Raw genomic sequence first — 25,579 nt, forward strand, 5'->3', positions numbered from 1 at the left:
ATTCTCCCGTGCAAATCGGCTGCTAGTCCTCCTTTCATGTAGAATCATAAGGTCCTAGCTCATGTCCAAGGCACCAAAGCCAGCTAAAAAGTCAATAATCGATACCTAAAACTTGTATTGTACTACTTCTTCCTGGCTATTACATCAACTTAGAAGCTTCATCTGTGTTCTACTATGGTGCTTTTAGTGTCTCAGCATACCGTAGCACGCGACATAGCTTTGCAGACGATAAGTACCACCGTTTCAGAGAGAAGAGCGGGCAATATGACGATCTGGCTTTAAGTCGGTTAGATAACAAATGACGAAAACGGACCGATTTCTCAGGTTTTTACTACATATGAACACTATTCACATTCTCCCGTGCAACTCGGCTGTTAGTCCTCCTTTCATGCAATATCTTAATTTCCTAGCTCATGTTCAAGGCACCAAAGAAGGGTAAAAAGTCAATAACCGATACCTAAATCTTTAATTGTACTACTTCTTACTGGCTATTACATCAACTTAGAAGCTTCATCTGTGTTCTACTATGGTGCTTTTAGTGTGTCCGCATACCGCAGCACGCGACATAGCTTTGCAGACGATAAGTACAACTTTTTCAGAGAGAAGAGCGGCCAATGTGACGATCTGGCTTTAAGTCGATTCGATAACAAATGACGAAAACGGACGGATTTCTCAGGTTTTTACTACATATGAACACTTTTCACATTCTCCCGTGTAACTCGGCTGCTAGTCCTCCTTACATGCAGAATCTTAAGGTCCTAGCTCATGTCCGAGGCACCAAAGCCAGCTAAAAAGTCAATAATCGATACCTAAAACTTGAGTTGTACTACTTCTTACTGGTTATTACATCAACTTAGAAGCTTCATCTGTGTTCTACTATGGTGCTTTTAGTGTCTCCGCAGTCCGCAGCACGCGACATAGCTTTGCAGACGATAAGTACAAGCGTTTCAGAGAGAAGAGCGGCCAATGTGACGATCTGGCTTTACGTCGATTCGATAACAAATGACGAAAACGGACGGATTTCTCAGGTTTTTACTACATATGAACACTTTTCACATTCTCCCGTGCAAATCGGCTGCTAGTCCTCCTTTCATGCAGAATCATAAGGTCCTAGCTCATGTCCAAGGCACCAAAGCCAGCTAAAAAGTCAATAATCGATACCTAAAACTTGAATTGTACTACTTCTTACTGAATATTACATCAACTTAGAAGCCTTATCTGTGTTCTACTATGGTGCTTTTAGTGTCTCAGAATACCGCAGCACGCGACATAGCTTTGCAGACGATAAGTACAACCGTTTCAGAGAGAAGAGCGGCCAATGTGACGATCTGGCTTGAAGAAGATTCGATAACAAATGACGAAAACGGACGGATTTCTAGGTTTTTACTACATATGAACACTTTTCATATTCTCCCGTGCAACTCCGCTGCTAATCCTCCTTTCATGCAGAAGCTTAAGGTCCTAGCTAATGTCCAAGGCACCAAAGCCAGCTAAAAAGTCAATAATCGATACCTATAACTTGAATTGTACTACTTCTTACTGGCTATTACATCAACTTAGAAGCTTCATCTGTGTTCTACTATGGTGCTTTTACTGTCTCCGCATACCGCAGCACGCGACATAGCTTTGCAGACGATAAGTACAACCGTTTCAGAGAGAAGAGCGGCCAATGTGACGATCTGGCTTTAAGTAGATTCGATAACAAATGACGTAAACGGACGGATGTCTCAGGTTTTTACTACATATTAACATTTTTCACATTCTCCCGTGAACGTGGCTCCTCGTCCTCCTTTCATGCAGAATCTTAAGGTCCTAGCTCATGTCCAAGGCACCAAAGCCAGCTAAAAAGTCAATATTCAATACCTAAAACTTGAATTGTACTACTTCTTACTGGCTATTACATCAACTTAGAAGCTTCATCTGTGTTCTACTATGGTGCTTTTAGTGTCTCAGCATACCGCAGCACTCGACATAGCTTTGCAGACGATAAGTACAAGTGTTTCAGAGAGAAGAGCGGCCAATGTGACGATCTGGCTTTAAGTCGATTCGATAACAAATGACGAAAACGGACGGATTTATCGGGTTTGTACTACTTTTGAACACTTTTCACATTTTTCCGTGCAACTCGGCTGCTAGTCCTCCTTTCATGCAGAATCTTATGGTCCTAGCTCATGTCCAAGGCACCAAAGCCAGCTAAAAAGTCAATAATCGATACCTAAAACTTGAATTGTACTACTTCTTACTGGCTATTACATCAACTTAGAAGCTTCATCTGTGTTCTACTATGGTGCTTTTAGTGTCTCCGCATACCGCAGCACGCGACATAGCTTTGCAGACGATAAGTACTACCGTTTCAGAGAGAAGAGCGGCCAATGTGACGATCTGGCTTGAAGTCGATTCGATAACAAATGACGAAAACGGACCGACTTCTCAGTTTTTCACTACATATGAACACTTTTCACATTCTCTCGTGCAAATCGGCTGCTAGCCCTCCTTTCATGCAGAATCATAAGGTCCTAGATCATGTCCAAGGCACCAAAGCCAGCTAAAAAGTCAATAATCGATACCTAAAACTTGAATTGTACTACTTCTTACTGGCTATTACATCAACTTACAAGCTTCATCTGTGTTCTACTATGGTGCTTTTAGTGTCTCCGCATACCGCAGCACGCGACATAGCTTTGCAATCGACAAGTACAACCGTTTCAGAGAGAAGAGCGGCCAATGTGACGATCTGGCTTTAAGTCGGTTCGATAACAAATGACGAAAACGGACCGATTTCTCAGGTTTTTACTGCATATGAACACTATTCACATTCTCCCGTGCAACTCGGCTGCTAGTCCTCCTTTCATGCAGAATCTTAAGGTCCTAGCTCATGTCCAAGGTACCAAAGCCAGCTAAAAAGTCAATATTCAATACCTAAAACTTGAATTGTACTACTTCTTACTGGCTATTACATCAACTTAGAAGCTTCATCTGTGTTCTACTATAGTGCTTTCAGTGTCTCAGCATACTGCAGCACGCGACATAGCTTTGCAGACGATAAGTACAACCGTTTCAGAGAGAAGAGCCCCCAATGTGACGATCTGGCTTTAAGTAGATTCGATAACAAATGACGAAAAGGACGGATTTCTCAGGTTTTTACTACATATGAACACTTTTCACATTCTCCCGTGCAACTCGGCTGCTAATCCTCCTTTCATGCAAAATCTTAATTTCCTAGCCCATGTTCAAGGCACCAAAGAAATGTAAAAAGTCAATAACCAATACCTAAAACTTTAATTGTACTACTTCTTACTGGCTATTACATCAACTTGGAAGCTTCATCTGTGTTCTACTATGGTGCTTTTAGTGTGTCCGCCTACCGCAGCACGCGACATAGCTTTGCAGACGATAGGTGCAACTTTTTCAGAGAGAAATGCGGCCAATGTGACGATCTGGCTTGAAGAAGATTCGATAACAAATGACGAAAACGGACGGATTTCTCAGGTTTTTACTACATATGAACACTTTTCACATTCTCCCGTGCAACTCGGCTGCTAGTCCTGCTTTCATGCAGAATGTTAAGGTCCTAGCTCATGTCCAAGGCACCAAAGCCAGCTAAAAAGTCAATAATCGATACCTAAAACTTGAATTGTACTACTTCTTACTGGCTATTACATCAACTTAGAAGCTTCATCTGTGTTCTACTATGGTGCTTTTAGTGCCTCCGCATACCGCAGCACACGACATAGCCTTGCAATCGATAAGTACAACCGTTTCAGAGAGAAGAGCGGCCAATGTGACGATCTAGCTTTAAGTCGATTCAATAACAAATGACAAAACCGACGGATTTCTCAGGTTTTTAATACATATGAACACTTTTCACATTCTCCCGTGCAAATCGGCTGCTAGTCCTCCTTTCATGTAGAATCATAAGGTCCTAGCTCATGTCCATGGCACCAAAGCCAGCCAAAAAGTCAATAATCGATACCTAAAACTTGTATTGTACTACTTCTTCCTGGCTATTACATCAACTTAGAAGCTTCATCTGTGTTCTACTATGGTGCTTTTAGTGTCTCAGCATACCGCAGCACGCGACATAGCTTTGCAGACGATAAGTACAACCGTTTCAGAGAGAAGAGCGGGCAATGTGACGATCTGGCTTTAAGTCGGTTAGATAACAAATGAAGAAAACGGACCGATTTCTCAGGTTTTTACTACATATGAACACTATTCACATTCTCCCGTGCAACTCGGCTGCTAGTCCTCCTTTCATGCAATATCTTAATTTCCTAGCTCATGTTCAAGGCACCAAAGAAGGGTAAAAAGTCAATAACTTATACCTAAATCTTTAATTGTACTACTTCTTACTGGCTATTACATCAACTTAGAAGCTTCATCTGTGTTCTACTATGGTGCTTTTACTGTCTCCGCATACCGCAGCACGCGACATAGCTTTGCAGACGATAAGTACAGCCGTCTCAGAGAGAAGAGCGGCCAATGTGACGATCTGGCTTTAAGTAGATTCGATAACAAATGACGTAAACGGACGGATGTCTCAGGTTTTTACTACATATTAACATTTTTCACATTCTCCCGTGAACTTGGCTCCTCGTCCTCCTTTCATGCAGAATCTTAAGGTCCTAGCTCATGTCCAAGGCACCAAAGCCAGCTAAAAAGTCAATATTCAATACCTAAAACTTGAATTGTACTACTTCTTACTGGCTATTACATCAACTTAGAAGCTTCATCTGTGTTCTACTATGGTGCTTTTAGTGTCTCAGCATACCGCAGCACTCGACATAGCTTTGCAGACGATAAGTACAAGTGTTTCAGAGAGAAGAGCGGCCAATGTGACGATCTGGCTTTAAGTCGATTCGATAACAAATGACGAAGACGGACGTATTTCTCAGGTTTTTACTACATTTGAACACGTTTCACATTTTCCCGTGCAACACGGCTGCTAGTCCTCCTTTCATGCAGAATCTTAAGGTCCTAGCTCATGTCCAAGGCACCAAAGCCAGTTAAAAAGTCAATAATCGATACCTAAAACTTGAATTGTACTACTTCTTACTGGCTATTACATCAACTTAGAAGCTTCATCTGTGTTCTACTATGGTGCTTTTAGTGTCTCCGCATACCGCAGCACGCGACATAGCTTTGCAGACGATAAGAACTACCGTTTCAGAGAGAAGAGCGGCCAATGTGACGATCTGGCTAAAAGTCAATTCAATAACAAATGACGAAACCGACGGATATCTCAGGTTTTTATTACATATGAACACTTTTCACATTCTCCCGTGCAACTCGGCTGCTAGTCCTCCTTTCATGCAGAATCTTAAGGTCCTAGCTCATGTCCAAGGTACCAAAGCCAGCTAAAAAGTCAATATTCAATACCTAAAACTTGAATTGTACTACTTCTTACTGGCTATTACATCAACTTAGAAGCTTCATCTGTGTTCTACTATAGTGCTTTCAGTGTCTCAGCATACTGCAGCACGCGACATAGCTTTGCAGACGATAAGTACAACCGTTTCAGAGAGAAGAGCCCCCAATGTGACGATCTGGCTTTAAGTAGATTCGATAACAAATGACGAAAAGGACGGATTTCTCAGGTTTTTACTACATATGAACACTTTTCACATTCTCCCGTGCAACTCGGCTGCTAATCCTCCTTTCATGCAAAATCTTAATTTCCTAGCCCATGTTCAAGGCACCAAAGAAATGTAAAAAGTCAATAACCAATACCTAAAACTTTAATTGTACTACTTCTTACTGGCTATTACATCAACTTGGAAGCTTCATCTGTGTTCTACTATGGTGCTTTTAGTGTGTCCGCCTACCGCAGCACGCGACATAGCTTTGTAGACGATAGGTGCAACTTTTTCAGAGAGAAATGCGGCCAATGTGACGATCTGGCTTGAAGAAGATTCGATAACAAATGACGAAAACGGACGGATTTCTCAGGTTTTTACTACATATGAACACTTTTCACATTCTCCCGTGCAACTCGGCTGCTAGTCCTGCTTTCATGCAGAATGTTAAGGTCCTAGCTCATGTCCAAGGCACCAAAGCCAGCTAAAAAGTCAATAATCGATACCTAAAACTTGAATTGTACTACTTCTTACTGGCTATTACATCAACTTAGAAGCTTGATCTGTGTTCTACTATGGTGCTTTTAGTGCCTCCGCATACCGCAGCACGCGACATAGCCTTGCAATCGATAAGTACAACCGTTTCAGAGAGAAGAGCGGCCAATGTGACGATCTAGCTTTAAGTCGATTCAATAACAAATGACAAAACCGACGGATTTCTCAGGTTTTTAATACATATGAACACTTTTCACATTCTCCCGTGCAAATCGGCTGCTAGTCCTCCTTTCATGTAGAATCATAAGGTCCTAGCTCATGTCCATGGCACCAAAGCCAGCTAAAAAGTCAATAATCGATACCTAAAACTTGTATTGTACTACTTCTTACTGGCTATTACATCAACTTAGAAGCTTCATCTGTGTTCTACTATGGTGCTTTTAGTGTCTCAGCATACCGCAGCACGCGACATAGCTTTGCAGACGATAAGTACAACCGTTTCAGAGAGAAGAGCGGGCAATGTGACGATCTGGCTTTAAGTCGGTTAGATAACAAATGAAGAAAACGGACCGATTTCTCAGGTTTTTACTACATATGAACACTATTCACATTCTCCCGTGCAACTCGGCTGCTAGTCCTCCTTTCATGCAATATCTTAATTTCCTAGCTCATGTTCAAGGCACCAAAGAAGGGTAAAAAGTCAATAACTTATACCTAAATCTTTAATTGTACTACTTCTTACTGGCTATTACATCAACTTAGAAGCTTCATCTGTGTTCTACTATGGTGCTTTTACTGTCTCCGCATACCGCAGCACGCGACATAGCTTTGCAGACGATAAGTACAGCCGTCTCAGAGAGAAGAGCGGCCAATGTGACGATCTGGCTTTAAGTAGATTCGATAACAAATGACGTAAACGGACGGATGTCTCAGGTTTTTACTACATATTAACATTTTTCACATTCTCCCGTGAACTTGGCTCCTCGTCCTCCTTTCATGCAGAATCTTAAGGTCCTAGCTCATATCCAAGGCACCAAAGCCAGCTAAAAAGTCAATATTCAATACCTAAAACTTGAATTGTACTACTTCTTACTGGCTATTACATCAACTTAGAAGCTTCATCTGTGTTCTACTATGGTGCTTTTAGTGTCTCAGCATACCGCAGCACTCGACATAGCTTTGCAGACGATAAGTACAAGTGTTTCAGAGAGAAGAGCGGCCAATGTGACGATCTGGCTTTAAGTCGATTCGATAACAAATGACGAAGACGGACGTATTTCTCAGGTTTTTACTACATTTGAACACGTTTCACATTTTCCCGTGCAACACGGCTGCTAGTCCTCCTTTCATGCAGAATCTTAAGGTCCTAGCTCATGTCCAAGGCACCAAAGCCAGTTAAAAAGTCAATAATCGATACCTAAAACTTGAATTGTACTACTTCTTACTGGCTATTACATCAACTTAGAAGCTTCATCTGTGTTCTACTATGGTGCTTTTAGTGTCTCCGCATACCGCAGCACGCGACATAGCTTTGCAGACGATAAGAACTACCGTTTCAGAGAGAAGAGCGGCCAATGTGACGATCTGGCTAAAAGTCAATTCAATAACAAATGACGAAACCGACGGATATCTCAGGTTTTTATTACATATGAACACTTTTCACATTCTCCCGTGCAAATCGGTGCTAGTCCTCCTTTCATGTAGAATCATAAGGTCCTAGCTCATGTCCAAGGCACCAAAGCCAGCTAAAAAGTCAATAATCGATACCTAAAACTTGAATTGTACTACTTCTTCCTGGCTATTACATCAACTTAGAAGCTTCATCTGTGTTCTACAATGGTGCTTTTAGTGTCTCAGCATACCGAAGCACGCGACATAGCTTTGCAGACGATAAGTACAACCGTTTCAGAGAGAAGAGCGGCCAATGTGACGATCTGGCTTTAAGTCGGTTCGATAACAAATGACGAAAACGGACCGATTTCTCAGGTTTTTACTGCATATGAACACTATTCACATCCTCCCGTGCAACTCGGCTGCTAGTCCTCCTTTCATGCAGAATCTTAAGGTCCTAGCTCATGTCCAAGGTACCAAAGCCAGCTAAAAAGTCAATATTCAATACCTAAAACTTGAATTGTACTACTTCTTACTGGCTATTACATCAACTTAGAAGCATCATCTGTGTTCTACTATAGTGCTTTCAGTGTCTCAGCATACTGCAGCACGCGACATAGCTTTGCAGACGATAAGTACAACCGTTTCAGAGAGAAGAGCCCCCAATGTGACGATCTGGCTTTAAGTAGATTCGATAACAAATGACGAAAACGGACGGATTTCTCAGGTTTTTACTACATATGAACACTTTTCACATTCTCCCGTGCAACTCGGCAGCTAGTCCTCCTTTCATGCAAAATCTTAATTTCCTAGCTCATGTTCAAGGCACCAAAGAAATGTAAAAAGTCAATAACCAATACCTAAAACTTTAATTGTACTACTTCTTACTGGCTATTACATCAACTTAGAAGCTTCATCTGTGTTCTAGTATGGTGCTTTTAGTGTGTCCGCATACCGCAGCACGCGACATAGCTTTGCAGACGATAAGTACAACTTTTTCAGAGAGAAGAGCGGCCAATGTGACGATCTGGCTTTAAGTCGATTCGATAACAAATGACGAAAACGGACGGATTTCTCAGGTTTTTACTACATATGAACACTTTTCACATTCTCCCGTGCAACTCGGCTGCTAGTATTCCTTACATGCAGAATCTTAAGGTCCTAGCTCATGTCCAAGGCACCAAAGCCAGCTAAAAAGTCAATAATCGATACCTAAAACTTGAGTTGTACTACTTCTTACTGGCTATTACATCAACTTAGAAGCTTCATCTGTGTTCTACTATGGTGCTTTTAGTGTCTCCGCATACCGCAGCACGCGACATAGCTTTGCAGACGATAAGTACAAGCGTTTCAGAGAGAAGAGCGGCCAATGTGACGATCTGGCTTTACGTCGATTCGATAACAAATGACGAAAACGGACGGATATCTCAGGTTTTTACTACATATGAACACTTTTCACATTCTCCCGTGCAAATCGGCTCCTAGTCCTCCTTTCATGCAGAATCATAAGGTCCTAGCTCATGTCCAAAGCACCAAAGCCAGCTAAAAAGTCAATAATCGATACCTAAAACTTGAATTGTACTACTTCTTACTGGCTATTACATCAACTTAGAAGCTTTATCTGTGTTCTACTATGGTGCTTTTAGTGTCTCAGAATACCGCAGCACGCGACATAGCTTTGCAGACGATAAGTACAACCGTTTCAGAGAGAAGAGCGGCCAATGTGACGATCTGGCTTTAAGAAGATTCGATAACAAATGACGAAAACGGATGGATTTCTAGGTGTTTACTACATATGAACACTTTTCATATTCTCCCGTGCAACTCCGCTGCTAATCCTCCTTTCATGCAGAAGCTTAAGGTCCTAGCTCATGTCCAAGGCACCAAAGCCAGCTAAAAAGTCAATAATCGATACCTATAACTTGAATTGTACTACTTCTTACTGGCTATTACATCAACTTAGAAGCTTCATCTGTGTTCTACTATTGTGCTTTTACTGTCTCCGCATACCGCAGCACGCGACATAGCTTTGCAGACGATAAGTACAACCGTTTCAGAGAGAAGAGCGGCCAATGTGACGATCTGGCTTTAAGTAGATTCGATAACAAATGACGTAAACGGACGGATGTCTCAGGTTTTTACTACATATAAACATTTTTCACATTCTCCCGTGAAACTCGGCTGCTAGTCCTCCTTTCATGCAGAATCTTAAGGTCCTAGCTCATGTCCAAGGCACCAAAGCCAACTAAAAAGTCAATAATCGATACGTAAAACTTGAATTGTACTACTTCTTACTGGCTATTACATCAACTTAGAAGCTTTATCTGTGTTCTACTATGGTGCTTTTAGTGTCTCAGAATACCGCAGACCGCGACATAGCTTTGCAGACGATAGGTACAACCGTTTCAGAGAGAAGAGCGGCCAATGTGACGATCTGGCTTTAAGAAGATTCGATAACAAATGACGAAAACGGACGGATTTCTAGGCTTTTAATACATATGAACACTTTTCATATTCTCCCGTGCAACTCCGCTGCTAATCCTCCTTTCATGCAGAAGCTTAAGGTCCTAGCTAATGTCCAAGGCACCAAAGCCAGCTAAAAAGTCAATAATCGATACCTATAACTTGAATTGTACTACTTCTTACTGGCTATTACATCAACTTAGAAGCTTCATCTGTGTTCTACTATGGTGCTTTTACTGTCTCCGCATACCGCAGCACGCGACATAGCTTTGCAGACGATAAGTACAGCCGTTTCAGAGAGAAGAGCGGCCAATGTGACGATCTGGCTTTAAGTAGATTCGATAACAAATGACGTAAACGGACGGATGTCTCAGGTTTTTACTACATATTAACATTTTTCACATTCTCCCGTGAACTTGGCTCCTCGTCCTCATTTCATGCCCAATCTTAAGGTCCTAGATCATGTCCAAGGCACCAAAGCCAGCTAAAAAGTCAATATTCAATACCTAAAACTTGAATTGTACTACTTCTTACTGGCTATTACATCAACTTAGAAGCTTCATCTGTGTTCTACTATGGTGCTTTTAGTGTCTCAGCATACTGCAGCACTCGACGTAGCTTTGCAGACGATAAGTACAAGTGTTTCAGAGAGAAGAGCGGCCAATGTGACGATCTGGCTTTAAGTCGATTCGATAACAAATGACGAAGACGGACGTATTTCTCAGGTTTTTACTACATTTGAACACTTTTCACATTTTCCCGTACAAATCGGCTGCTAGTCCTCCTTTCATGCAGAATCTTAAGGTCCTAGCTCATGTCCAAGGCACCAAAGCCAGCTAAAAAGTCAATAATCGATACCTAAAACTTGAATTGTACTACTTCTTACTGGCTATTACATCAACTTAGAAGCTTTATCTGTGTTCTACTATGGTGCTTTTAGTGTCTCCGCATACCGCAGCACGCGACATAGCTTTGCAGACGATAAGTACTACCGTTTCAGAGAGAAGAGCGGCCAATGTGACGATCTGGCTTGACGTCGATTCGATAACAAATGACGAAAACGGACCGACTTCTCAGTTTTTCACTACATATGAACACTTTTCACATTCTCTCGTCCAAATCGGCAGCTAGCCCTCCTTTCATGCAGAATCATAAGGTCCTAGCTCATGTCCAAGGATGCAAAGCCAGCTAAATAGTCAATAATCGATACCTAAAACTTGAATTGTACTACTTCTTACTGGCTATTACATCAACTTAGAAGCTTCATCTGTGTTCTACTGTGGTGCTTTTAGTGTCTCCGCATACCGCAGCACGCGACATAGCTTTGCAATCGATAAGTACAACCGTTTCAGAGAGAAGAGCGGCCAATATGACGATCTAGCTTTAAGTCGATTCAATAACAAATGACGAAACCGACGGATATCTCAGGTTTTTATTACATATGAACACTTTTCACATTCTCCCGTGCAAATCGGTGCTAGTCCTCCTTTCATGTAGAATCATAAGGTCCTAGCTCATGTCCAAAGCACCAAAGCCAGCTAAAAAGTCAATAATCGATACCTAAAACTTGAATTGTACTACTTCTTCCTGGCTATTACATCAACTTAGAAGCTTCATCTGTGTTCTACTATGGTGCTTTTAGTGTCTCAGCATACCGCAGCACGCGACATAGCTTTGCAGACAATAAGTACAGGCGTTTCAGAGAGAAGAGCGGCCAATGTGACGATCTGGCTTTAAGTCGATTCGATAACAAATGACGAAAACGGACGGATTTCTCAGGTTTTTACTACATATGAACACTTTTCACATTCTCCCGTGCAACTCGGCTGCTAGTATTCCTTACATGCAGAATCTTAAGGTCCTAGCTCATGTCCAAGGCACCAAAGCCAGCTAAAAAGTCAATAATCGATACCTAAAACTTGAGTTGTACTACTTCTTACTGGCTATTACATCAACTTAGAAGCTTCATCTGTGTTCTACTATGGTGCTTTTAGTGTCTCCGCATACCGCAGCACGCGACATAGCTTTGCAGACGATAAGTACAAGCGTTTCAGAGAGAAGAGCGGCCAATGTGACGATCTGGCTTTACGTCGATTCGATAACAAATGACGAAAACGGACGGATATCTCAGGTTTTTACTACATATGAACACTTTTCACATTCTCCCGTGCAAATCGGCTCCTAGTCCTCCTTTCATGCAGAATCATAAGGTCCTAGCTAATGTCCAAAGCACCAAAGCCAGCTAAAAAGTCAATAATCGATACCTAAAACTTGAATTGTACTACTTCTTACTGGCTATTACATCAACTTAGAAGCTTTATCTGTGTTCTACTATGGTGCTTTTAGTGTCTCAGAATACCGCAGCACGCGACATAGCTTTGCAGACGATAAGTACAACCGTTTCAGAGAGAAGAGCGGCCAATGTGACGATCTGGCTTTAAGAAGATTCGATAACAAATGACGAAAACGGATGGATTTCTAGGTGTTTACTACATATGAACACTTTTCATATTCTCCCGTGCAACTCCGCTGCTAATCCTCCTTTCATGCAGAAGCTTAAGGTCCTAGCTCATGTCCAAGGCACCAAAGCCAGCTAAAAAGTCAATAATCGATACCTATAACTTGAATTGTACTACTTCTTACTGGCTATTACATCAACTTAGAAGCTTCATCTGTGTTCTACTATTGTGCTTTTACTGTCTCCGCATACCGCAGCACGCGACATAGCTTTGCAGACGATAAGTACAACCGTTTCAGAGAGAAGAGCGGCCAATGTGACGATCTGGCTTTAAGTAGATTCAATAACAAATGACGTAAACGGACGGATGTCTCAGGTTTTTACTACATATAAACATTTTTCACATTCTCCCGTGAAACTCGGCTGCTAGTCCTCCTTTCATGCAGAATCTTAAGGTCCTAGCTCATGTCCAAGGCACCAAAGCCAGCTAAAAAGTCAATAATCGGTACCTAAAACTTGAATTGTACTACTTCTTACTGGCTATTACATCAACTTAGAAGCTTTATCTGTGTTCTACTATGGTGCTTTTAGTGTCTCAGAATACCGCAGACCGCGACATAGCTTTGCAGACGATAGGTACAACCGTTTCAGAGAGAAGAGCGGCCAATGTGACGATCTGGCTTTAAGAAGATTCGATAACAAATGACGAAAACGGACGGATTTCTAGGCTTTTAATACATATGAACACATTTCATATTCTCCCGTGCAACTCCGCTGCTAATCCTCCTTTCATGACAGAAGCTTAAGGTCCTAGCTAATGTCCAAGGCACCAAAGCCAGCTAAAAAGTCAATAATCGATACCTATAACTTGAATTGTACTACTTCTTACTGGCTATTACATCAACTTAGAAGCTTCATCTGTGTTCTACTATGGTGCTTTTACTGTCTCCGCATACCGCAGCACGCGACATAGCTTTGCAGACGATAAGTACTGCCGTTTCAGAGAGAAGAGCGGCCAATGTGACGATCTGGCTTTAAGTAGATTCGATAACAAATGACGTAAACGGACGGATGTCTCAGGTTTTTACTACATATTAACATTTTTCACATTCTCCCGTGAACTTGGCTCCTCGTCCTCCTTTCATGCAGAATCTTAAGGTCCTAGCTCATGTCCAAGGCACCAAAGCCAGCTAAAAAGTCAATATTCAATACCTAAAACTTGAATTGTACTACTTCTTACTGGCTATTACATCAACTTAGAAGCTTCATCTTTGTTCTACTATGGTGCTTTTAGTGTCTCAGCATACTGCAGCACTCGACGTAGCTTTGCAGACGATAAGTACAAGTGTTTCAGAGAGAAGAGCGGCCAATGTGACGATCTGGCTTTAAGTCGATTCGATAACAAATGACGAAGACGGACGTATTTCTCAGGTTTTTACTACATTTGAACACTTTTCACATTTTCCCGTGCAACTCGGCTGCTAGTCCTCCTTTCATGCAGAATCTTAAGGTCCTAGCTCATGTCCAAGGCACCAAAGCCAGCTAAAAAGTCAATAATCGATACCTAAAACTTGAATTGTACTACTTCTTACTGGCTATTACATCAACTTAGAAGCTTCATCTGTGTTCTACTATGGTGCTTTTAGTGTCTCCGCATACCGCAGCACGCGACATAGCTTTGCAGACGATAAGTACTACTGTTTCAGAGAGAAGAGCGGCCAATGTGACGATCTGGCTTGACGTCGATTCGATAACAAATGACGAAAACGGACCGACTTCTCAGTTTTTCACTACATATGAACACTTTTCACATTCTCTCGTGCAAATCGGCAGCTAGCCCTCCTTTCATGCAGAATCATAAGGTCCTAGCTCATGTCCAAGGCTGCAAAGCCAGCTAAATAGTCAATAATCGATACCTAAAACTTGAATTGTACTACTTCTTACTGGCTATTACATCAACTTAGAAGCTTCATCTGTGTTCTACTGTGGTGCTTTTAGTGTCTCCGCATACCGCAGCACGCGACATAGCTTTGCAATCGATAAGTACAACCGTTTCAGAGAGAAGAGCGGCCAATATGACGATCTAGCTTTAAGTCGATTCAATAACAAATGACGAAACTGACGGATATCTCAGGTTTTTATTACATATGAACACTTTTCACATTCTCCCGTGCAAATCGGTGCTAGTCCTCCTTTCATGTAGAATCATAAGGTCCTAGCTCATGTCCAAGGCACCAAAGCCAGCTAAAAAGTCAATAATCGATACCTAAAACTTGAATTGTACTACTTCTTCCTGGCTATTACATCAACTTAGAAGCTTCATCTGTGTTCTACTATGGTGCTTTTAGTGTCTCAGCATACCGCAGCACGCGACATAGCTTTGCAGACAATAAGTACAAGCGTTTCAGAGAGAAGAGCGGCCAATGTGACGATCTGGCTTTAAGTCGGTTCGATAACAAATGACGAAAACGGACCGATTTCTCAGGTTTTTACTGCATATGAACACTATTCACATTCTCCCGTGCAACTCGGCTGCTAGTCCTCCTTCCATGCAGAATCTTAAGGTCCTAGCTCATGTCCAAGGTACCAAAGCCAGCTAAAAAGTCAATATTCAATACCTAAAACTTGAATTGTACTACTTCTTACTGGTTATTACATCAACTTAGAAGCTTCATCTGTGTTCTACTATAGTGCTTTCAGTGTCTCAGCATACTGCAGCACGCGACATAGCTTTGCAGACGATAAGTACAACCGTTTCAGAGAGAAGAGCCCCCAATGTGACGATCTGGCTTTAAGTAGATTCGATAACAAATGACGAAAACGGACGGATTTCTCAGGTCTTTACTACATATGAACGCTTTTCACATTCTCCCGTGCAACTCGGCTGCTAGTCCTCCTTTCATGCAAAATCTTAATTTCCTAGCTCATGTTCAAGGCACCAAAGAAATGTAAAAAGTCAATAACCAATACCTAAAACTTTAATTGTACTACTTCTTACTGGCTATTACATCAACTTAGAAGCTTCATCTGTGTTCTACTATGGTGCTTATAGTGTGTCCGCATACCGCAGCACGCGACATAGCTTTGCAGACGATAAGTACAACCGTTTCAGAGAGAAGAGCGGCCAATGTGTCGATCTGGCTTTAAGAAGATTCGATAACAAATGACGAAAACGGATGTATTTCTAGGTGTTTACTACATATGAACACTTTTCATATTCTCCCGTGCAACTCCGCTGCTAATCCTCCTTTCATGCAGAAGCTTAAGGTCCTAGCTCATGTCCAAGGCACCAAAGCCAGCTAAAAAGTCAATAATCAATACCTATAACTTGAATTGTACTACTTCTTACTGGCTATTACATCAACTTAGAAGCTTCATCTGTGTTCTACTATTGTGCTTTTACTGTCTCCGCATACCGCAGCACGCGACATAGCTTTGCAGACGATAAGTACAACCGTTTCAGAGAGAAGAGCGGCCAATGTGACGATCTGGCTTTAAGTAGATTCGATAACAAATGACGTAAACGGACGGATGTCTCAGGTTTTTACTACATATAAACATTTTTCACATTCTCCCGTGAAATTCGGCTGCTAGTCCTCCTTTCATGCAGAATCTTAAGGTCCTAGCTCATGTCCAAGGTACCAAAGCCTGCTGAAAAGTCAATAATCGATACCTAAAACTTGAATTGTACTACTTCTTACTGGCTATTACATCAACTTATAAGCTTCATCTGTGTTCTACTATGGTGATTTTAGTGTCTCCGCATACCCCAGCACGCGACATAGCTTTGCAGACGATAAGTACAACCGTTTCAGAGAGAAGAGCGGCCAATGAGACGATCTGCTTTAAGTCGATTCGATAACAAGTGACGAAAACGGACCGATCTCTCAGGTTTTTACTACATATGAACACTTTTCACATTCTCACGTGCAACTTGGCTCCTCGTCCTCCTTTCATGCCCAATCTTAAGGTCCTAGATCATGTCCAAGGCACCAAAGCCAGCTAAAAAGTCAATATTCAATACCTAAAACTTGAATTGTACTACTTCTTACTGGCTATTACATCAACTTAGAAGCTTCATCTGTGTTCTACTATGGTGCTTTTAGTGTCTCAGCATACCGCAGCACGCGACATAGCTTTGCAGACGATAAGTACAAGTGTTTCAGACAGAAGAGCGGCCAATGTGACGATCTGGCTTTAAGTCGATTCGATAACAAATGACGAAAACGGACGTATTTCTCAGGTTTTTACTACATTTGAACACTTTTCACATTTTCCCGTGTAACTCGGCTGCTAGTCCTCCTTTCATGCAGAATCTTAAGGTCCTACCTCATGTCCAAGGCACCAAAGCCAGCTAAAAAGTCAATAATCGATAACTAAAACTTGAATTGTACTACTTCTTACTGGTTATTACATCAACTTAGAAGTTTCATCTGTGTTCTACTATGGTGCTTTTAGTGTCTCAGCACACCGCAGCACGCGACATAGCTTTGCAGACGATAAGTACAAGTGTTTCAGAGAGAAGAGCGGCCAATGTGACGATCTGGCTTTAAGTCGATTCGATAACAAATGACGAAAACGGACGTATTTCTCAGGTTTTTACTACATTTGAACACTTTTCACATTTTCCCGTGTAACTCGGCTGCTAGTCCTCCTTTCATGCAGAATCTTAAGGTCCTAGCTCATGTCCAAGGCACCAAAGCCAGCTAAAAAGTCAATAATCGATACCTAAAACTTGAATTGTACTACTTCTTACTGGTTATTACATCAACTTAGAAGTTTCATCTGTGTTCTACTATGGTGCTTTTAGTGTCTCCGCATACCGCAGCACGCGACATAGCTTTGCAGACGATAAGTACAAGCGTTTCAGAGAGAAGAGCGGCCAATGTGACGATCTGGCTTTACGTCGGTTCGATAACAAATGACGAAAACGGACCTATTTCACAGGTTTTTACTACATATGAACACTATTCACATTCTCCCCCGCAACTCGGCTGCTAGTCCTCCTTTCATGCAGAATCGTAAGGTCCTAGCTCAAGTCCGAGGCACCAAAGCCAGCTAAAAAGTCAATATTCAATACCTAAACCTTGAATTGTACTACTTCTTACTGGCTATTACATCAACTTAGAAGCTTCATCTGTGATCTACTATAGTGCTTTTAGTGTCTCAGCATACTGCAGCACGCGACATAGCTTTGCAGACGATAAGTACAACCGTTTCAGAGAGAAGAGCCCCCAATGAGACGATCTGGCTTTAAGTAGATTCGATAACAAATGACGAAAACGGACTGATTTCTCAGGTTTTTACTACATATGAACACTTTTCACATTCTCCCGTGCAACTCGGCTGCTAGTCCTCGTTCATGCAAAACTTTAATTTCCTAGCTCATGTCCAAGGCACCAAAGAAGGGTAAAAAGTCAATAATCATTACCTAAAACTTGAGTTGTACTACTTCTTACTGGCTATTACATCATCTTAGAAGCTTCATCTGTGTTCTACTATGGTGCTTTTAGTGTCTCCGCATACCGCAGCACGCGACATAGCTTTGCAGACGATAAGTACAAGCGTTTCAGAGAGAAGAGCGGACAATGTGACGATCTGGCTTTACGTCGATTCGATAACAAATGACGAAAACGGACGGATTTCTCAGGTTTTTACTACATATGAACACTTTTCACATTCTCCCGTGCAAATCGGCTGCTAGTCCTCCTTTCATGCAGAATCATAAGGTCCTAGCTCATGTCCAAGGCACCAAAGCCAGCTTAAAAGTCAATAATCGATACCTAAAACTTGAATTGTACTACTTCTTACTGGCTATTACATCAACTTAGAAGCTTTATCTGTGTTCTACTATGGTGCTTTTAGTGTCTCAGAATACCGCAGCACTCGACATAGCTTTGCAGACGATAAGTACAACTGTTTCAGAGAGAAGAGCGGCCAATGAGACGATCTGGCTTTAAGTCGATTCGATAACAAGTGACGAAAACGGACGGATTTCTCAGGTTTTTACTACATATGAACACTTTTCACATTCTCCCGTGCAACTTGGCTCCTCGTCCTCCTTTCATGCAGAATCTTAAGGTCCTAGCTCATGTCCAAGGCACCAAAGCCACCTAAAAAGTCAATATTCAATACCTAAAACTTGAATTGTACTACTTCTTACTGGCTATTACATCAACTTAGAAGCTTCATCTGTGTTCTACTATGGTGCTTGTAGTGTCTCCGCATACCGCAGCACGCGACATAGCTTAGCAGACGATAAGTACAAGTGTTTCAGAGACAAGAGCGGCCAATGTTACGATCTGGCTTTAAGTCGATTCGATAACAAATGACCAAAACGGACGGATTTCTCAGGTTTTTACTACATATGAACACTTTTCACATTTTCCCGTGCAACTCGGCTGCTAGTCCTCCTTTCATGCAGAATCTTAAGGTCCTAGCTCATGTCCAAGGCACCAAAGCCAGCTAAAAAGTCAATATTCAATACCTAAACCTTGAATTGTACTACTTCTTACTGGCTATTACATCAACTTAGAAGCTTCATCTGTGATCTACTATAGTGCTTTTAGTGTCTCAGCATACTGCAGCACGCGACATAGCTTTGCAGACGATAAGTACAACCGTTTCAGAGAGAAGAGCCCCCAATGAGACGATCTGGCTTTAAGTAGATTCGATAACAAATGACGAAAACGGACTGATTTCTCAGGTTTTTACTACATATGAACACTTTTCACATTCTCCCGTGCAACTCGGCTGCTAGTCCTCGTTCATGCAAAACTTTAATTTCCTAGCTCATGTCCAAGGCACCAAAGAAGGGTAAAAAGTCAATAATCATTACCTAAAACTTGAGTTGTACTACTTCTTACTGGCTATTACATCATCTTAGAAGCTTCATCTGTGTTCTACTATGGTGCTTTTAGTGTCTCCGCATACCGCAGCACGCGACATAGCTTTGCAGACGATAAGTACAAGCGTTTCAGAGAGAAGAGCGGACAATGTGACGATCTGGCTTTACGTCGATTCGATAACAAATGACGAAAACGGACGGATTTCTCAGGTTTTTACTACATATGAACACTTTTCACATTCTCCCGTGCAAATCGGCTGCTAGTCCTCCTTTCATGCAGAATCATAAGGTCCTAGCTCATGTCCAAGGCACCAAAGCCAGCTTAAAAGTCAATAATCGATACCTAAAACTTGAATTGTACTACTTCTTACTGGCTATTACATCAACTTAGAAGCTTCATCTGTGTTCTACTATGGTGCTTGTAGTGTCTCCGCATACCGCAGCACGCGACATAGCTTAGCAGACGATAAGTACAAGTGTTTCAGAGACAAGAGCGGCCAATGTTACGATCTGGCTTTAAGTCGATTCGATAACAAATGACCAAAACGGACGGATTTCTCAGGTTTTTACTACATATGAACACTTTTCACATTTTCCCGTGCAACTCGGCTGCTAGTCCTCCTTTCATGCAGAATCTTAAGGTCCTAGCTCATGTCCAAGGCACCAAAGCCAGCTAAAAATTCAATATTCAATACCTATAACTTGAATTGTACTACTTCTTACTGGCTATTACATCAACTTAGAAGCTTCATCTGTGTTCTACTATAGTGCTTTCAGTGTCTCAGCATACTGCAGCACGCGACATAGCTTTGCAGACGATAAGTACAACCGTTTCAGATAGAAGAGCCCCCAATGTGACGATCTGGCTTTAAGTAGATTCGATAACAAATGACGAAAACGGACGGATTTCTCAGGTCTTTACTACATATGAACGCTTTTCACATTCTCCCGTGCAACTCGGCTGCTAGTCCTCCTTTCATGCAAAATCTTAATTTCCTAGCTCATGTTCAAGGCACCAAAGAAATGTAAAAAGTCAATAACCAATACCTAAAACTTTAATTGTACTACTTCTTACTGGCTATTACATCAACTTAGAAGCTTCATCTGTGTTCTACTATGGTGCTTATAGTGTGTCCGCATACCGCAGCACGCGACATAGCTTTGCAGACGATAAGTACAACCGTTTCAGAGAGAAGAGCGGCCAATGTGACGATCTGGCTTTAAGAAGATTCGATAACAAATGACGAAAACGGATGGATTTCTAGGTGTTTACTACATATGAACACTTTTCATATTCTCCCGTGCAACTCCGCTGCTAATCCTCCTTTCATGCAGAAGCTTAAGGTCCTAGCTCATGTCCAAGGCACCAAAGCCAGCTAAAATGTCAATAATCAATACCTATAACTTGAATTGTACTACTTCTTACTGGCTATTACATCAACTTAGAAGCTTCATCTGTGTTCTACTATTGTGCTTTTACTGTCTCCGCATACCGCAGCACGCGACATAGCTTTGCAGACGATAAGTACAACCGTTTCAGAGAGAAGAGCGGCCAATGTGACGATCTGGCTTTATGTAGATTCGATAACAAATGACGTAAACGGACGGATGTCTCAGGTTTTTACTACATATAGACATTTTTCACATTCTCCCGTGAAATTCGGCTGCTAGTCCTCCTTTCATGCAGAATCTTAAGGTCCTAGCTCATGTCCAAGGTACCAAAGCCTGCTGAAAAGTCAATAATCGATACCTAAAACTTGAATTGTACTACTTCTTACTGGCTATTACATCAACTTATAAGCTTCATCTGTGTTCTACTATGGTGATTTTAGTGTCTCCGCATACCCCAGCACGCGACATAGCTTTGCAGACGATAAGTACAACCGTTTCAGAGAGAAGAGCGGCCAATGAGACGATCTGCTTTAAGTCGATTCGATAACAAGTGACGAAAACGGACCGATTTCTCAGGTTTTTACTACATATGAACACTTTTCACATTCTCCCATGCAACTTGGCTCCTCGTCCTCCTTTCATGCCCAATCTTAAGGTCCTAGATCATGTCCAAGGCACCAAAGCCAGCTAAAAAGTCAATATTCAATACCTAAAACTTGAATTGTACTACTTCTTACTGGCTATTACATCAACTTAGAAGCTTCATCTGTGACGAAAACGGACTGATTTCTCAGGTTTTTACTACATATGAACACTTTTCACATTCTCCCGTGCAACTCGGCTGCTAGTCCTCGTTCATGCAAAATTTTAATTTCCTAGCTCATGTCCAAGGCACCAAAGAAGGGTAAAAAGTCAATAATCATTACCTAAAACTTGAGTTGTACTACTTCTTACTGGCTATTACATCATCTTAGAAGCTTCATCTGTGTTCTACTATGGTGCTTTTAGTGTCTCCGCATACCGCAGCACGCGACATAGCTTTGCAGACGATAAGTACAAGCGTTTCAGAGAGAAGAGCGGACAATGTGACGATCTGGCTTTACGTCGATTCGATAACAAATGACGAAAACGGACGGATGTCTCAGGTCTTTACTACATATGAACACTTTTCACATTCTCCCGTGCAAATCGGCTGCTAGTCCTCCTTTCATGCAGAATCATAAGGTCCTAGCTCATGTCCAAGGCACCAAAGCCAGCTTAAAAGTCAATAATCGATACCTAAAACTTCAATTGTACTACTTCTTACTGGCTATTACATCAACTTAGAAGCTTTATCTGTGTTCTACTATGGTGCTTTTAGTGTCTCAGAATACCGCAGCACTCGACATAGCTTTGCAGACGATAAGTACAACCGTTTCAGAGAGAAGAGCGGCCAATGAGACGATCTGGCTTTAAGTCGATTCGATAACAAGTGACGAAATCGGACCGATTTCTCAGGTTTTTACTACATATGAACACTTTTCACATTCTCCCGTGCAACTTGGCTCCTCGTCCTCCTTTCATGCAGAATCTTAAGGTCCTAGCTCATGTCCAAGGCACCAAAGCCAGCTAAAAAGTCAATATTCAATACCTAAAACTTGAATTGTACTACTTCTTACTGGCTATTACATCATTTTAGAAGCTTCATCTGTGTTCTACTATGGTGCTTTTAGTGTCTCCGCATACCGCAGCACGCGACAGAGCTTAGCAGACGATAAGTACAAGTGTTTCAGAGAGAAGAGCGGCCAATGTTACGATCTGGCTTTAAGTCGATTCGATAACAAATGACCAAAACGGACGGATTTCTCAGGTTTTTACTACATATGAACACTTTTCACATTTTCCCGTGCAACTCGGCTGCTAGTCCTCCTTTCATGCAGAATCGTAAGGTCCTAGCTCCTGTCCAAGACACCAAAGCCAGCTAAAAATTCAATATTTAATACCTAAAACTTGAATTGTACTACTTCTTACTGGCTATTACATCAACTTAGAAGCTTCATCTGTGATCTACCATAGTGCTTTTAGAGCCTCAGCATACTGCAGCACGCGACATAGCTTTGCAGACGATAAGTACAACCGTTTCAGAGAGAAGAGCCCCCAATGTGACGATCTGGCTTTAAGTAGATTCGATAACAAATGACGAAAACGGACTGATTTCTCAGGTTTTTACTACATATGAACACTTTTCACATTCTCCCGTGCAACTCGGCTGCTAGTCCTCCTTCATGCAAAATTTTAATTTCCTAGCTCATGTCCAAGGCACCAAAGAAATGTAAAAAGTCAATAATCATTACCTAAAACTTGAGTTGTACTACTTCTTACTGGCTATTACATCAACTTAGAAGCTTCATCTGTGTTCTACTATGGTGCTTTTAGTGTGTCCGCATACCGCAGCACGCGACATAGCTTTGCAGACGATAAGTACAACTTTTTCAGAGAGAAGAGCGGCCAATGTGACGATCTGGCTTTAAGTCGATTCGATAACAAATGACGAAAACGGACGGATTTCAGAGGTTTTTACTACATATGAACACTTTTCACATTCTCCCGTGCAACTCGGCTGCTAGTCCTCCTTACATGCAGAATCTTAAGGTCCTAGCTCATGTCCAAGGCACCAAAGCCAGCTAGAAAGTCAATAATCGATACCTAAAACTTGAGTTGTACTACTTCTTACTGGCTATTACATCAACTTAGAAGCTTCATCTGTGTTCTACTATGGTGCTTTTAGTGTCTCCGCATACCGCAGCACGCGACATAGCTTTGCAGACGATAAGTACAAGCGTTTCAGAGAGAAGAGCGGCCAATGTGACGATCTGGCTACAAGAAGATTCGATAACAAATGACGAAAACGGACGGATTTCTAGGTTTTTACTACATATGAACACTTTTCATATTCTCCCGTGCAACTCCGCTGCTAATCCTCCTTTCATGCAGAAGCTTAAGGTCCTAGCTCATGTCCAAGGCACCAAAGCCAGCTAAAAAGTCAATAATCGATACCTATAACTTGAATTGTACTACTTCTTACTGGCTATTACATCAACTTAGAAGCTTCATCTGTGTTCTACTATGGTGCTTTTACTGTCTCCGCATACCGCAGCACGCGACATAGCTTTGCAGACGATAAGTACAACCGTTTCAGAGAGAAGAGCGGCCAATGTGACGATCTGGCTTTATGTAGATTCGATAACAAATGACGTAAACAGACGGATGTCTCAGGTTTTTACTACATATGAACATTTTTCACATTCTACCGTGAAACTCGGCTGCTACCCCTCCTTTCATGCAGAATCATAAGGGCCTAGCTCATGTCCAAGGCACCAAAGCCAGCTAAAAAGTCAATATTCAATACCTAAAACTTGAATTGTACTACTTCTTACTGGCTATTACATCAACTTGGAGGCTTCATCTGTGATCTACTATAGTGCTTTTAGTGTCTCAGCATACTGCAGCACGCGACATAGCTTTGCAGACGATAAGTACAACCGTTTCAGAGAGAAGAGCCCCCAATGTGACGATCTGGCTTTAAGTAGATTCGATAGCAAATGACGAAAACGGACTGATTTCTCAGGTTTTTACTACATATGAACACTTTTCACATTCTCCCGTGCAACTCGGCTGCTAGTCCTCGTTCATGCAAAATTTTAATTTCCTAGCTCATGTCCAAGGCACCAAAGATGGGTAAAAAGTCAATAATCATTACCTAAAACTTTAGTTGTACTACTTCTTACTGGCTATTACATCAACTTAGAAGCTTCATCTGTGTTCTACTATGGTGCTTTTAGTGTCTCAGCATACCGCAGCACGCGACATAGCTTTGCAGACGATAAGTACAACCGTTTCAGAGAGAAGAGCGGCCAATGTGACGATCTGGCTTTAAGTCGGTTCGATAACAAATGACGAAAACGGACCGATTTCTCAGGTTTTTACTACATATGAACACTATTCACATTCTCCCGTGCAACTCGGCTGCTAGTCCTCCTTTCATGCAGAATCGTAAGGTCCTAGCTCCTGTCCAAGGCACCAAAGCCAGCTAAAAAGTCAATATTCAATACCTAAAACTTGAATTGTACTACTTCTTACTGGCTATTACATCAACTTAGAAGCTTCATCTGTGATCTACTATAGTGCTTTTAGTGTCTCAGCATACTGCAGCACGCGACATAGCTTTGCAGACGATAAGTACAACCGTTTCAGAGAGAAGAGCCCCCAATGTGACGATCTGGCTTTAAGTAGATTCGATAACAAATGACGAAAACGGACTGATTTCTCAGGTTTTTACTACATATGAACACTTTTCACATTCTCCCGTGCAACTCGGCTGCTAGTCCTCCTTCATGCAAAATTTTAATTTCCTAGCTCATGTCCAAGGCACCAAAGAAGGGTAAAAAGTCAATAATCATTACCTAAAACTTGAGTTGTACTACTTCTTACTGGCTATTACATCAACTTAGAAGCTTCATCTGTGTTCTACTATGGTGCTTTTAGTGTGTCCGCATACCGCAGCACGCGACATAGCTTTGCAGACGATAAGTACAACTTTTTCAGAGAGAAGAGCGGCCAATGTGACGATCTGGCTTTAAGTCGATTCGATAACAAATGACGAAAACGGACGGATTTCTCAGGTTTTTACTACATATGAACACTTTTCACATTCTCCCGTGCAACTCGGCTGTTAGTCCTCCTTACATGCAGAATCTT

This window comes from Schistocerca gregaria, unplaced genomic scaffold (assembly GCF_023897955.1).
Source record: "Schistocerca gregaria isolate iqSchGreg1 unplaced genomic scaffold, iqSchGreg1.2 ptg000043l, whole genome shotgun sequence".
Lineage (NCBI taxonomy): Eukaryota > Metazoa > Arthropoda > Insecta > Orthoptera > Acrididae > Schistocerca > Schistocerca gregaria.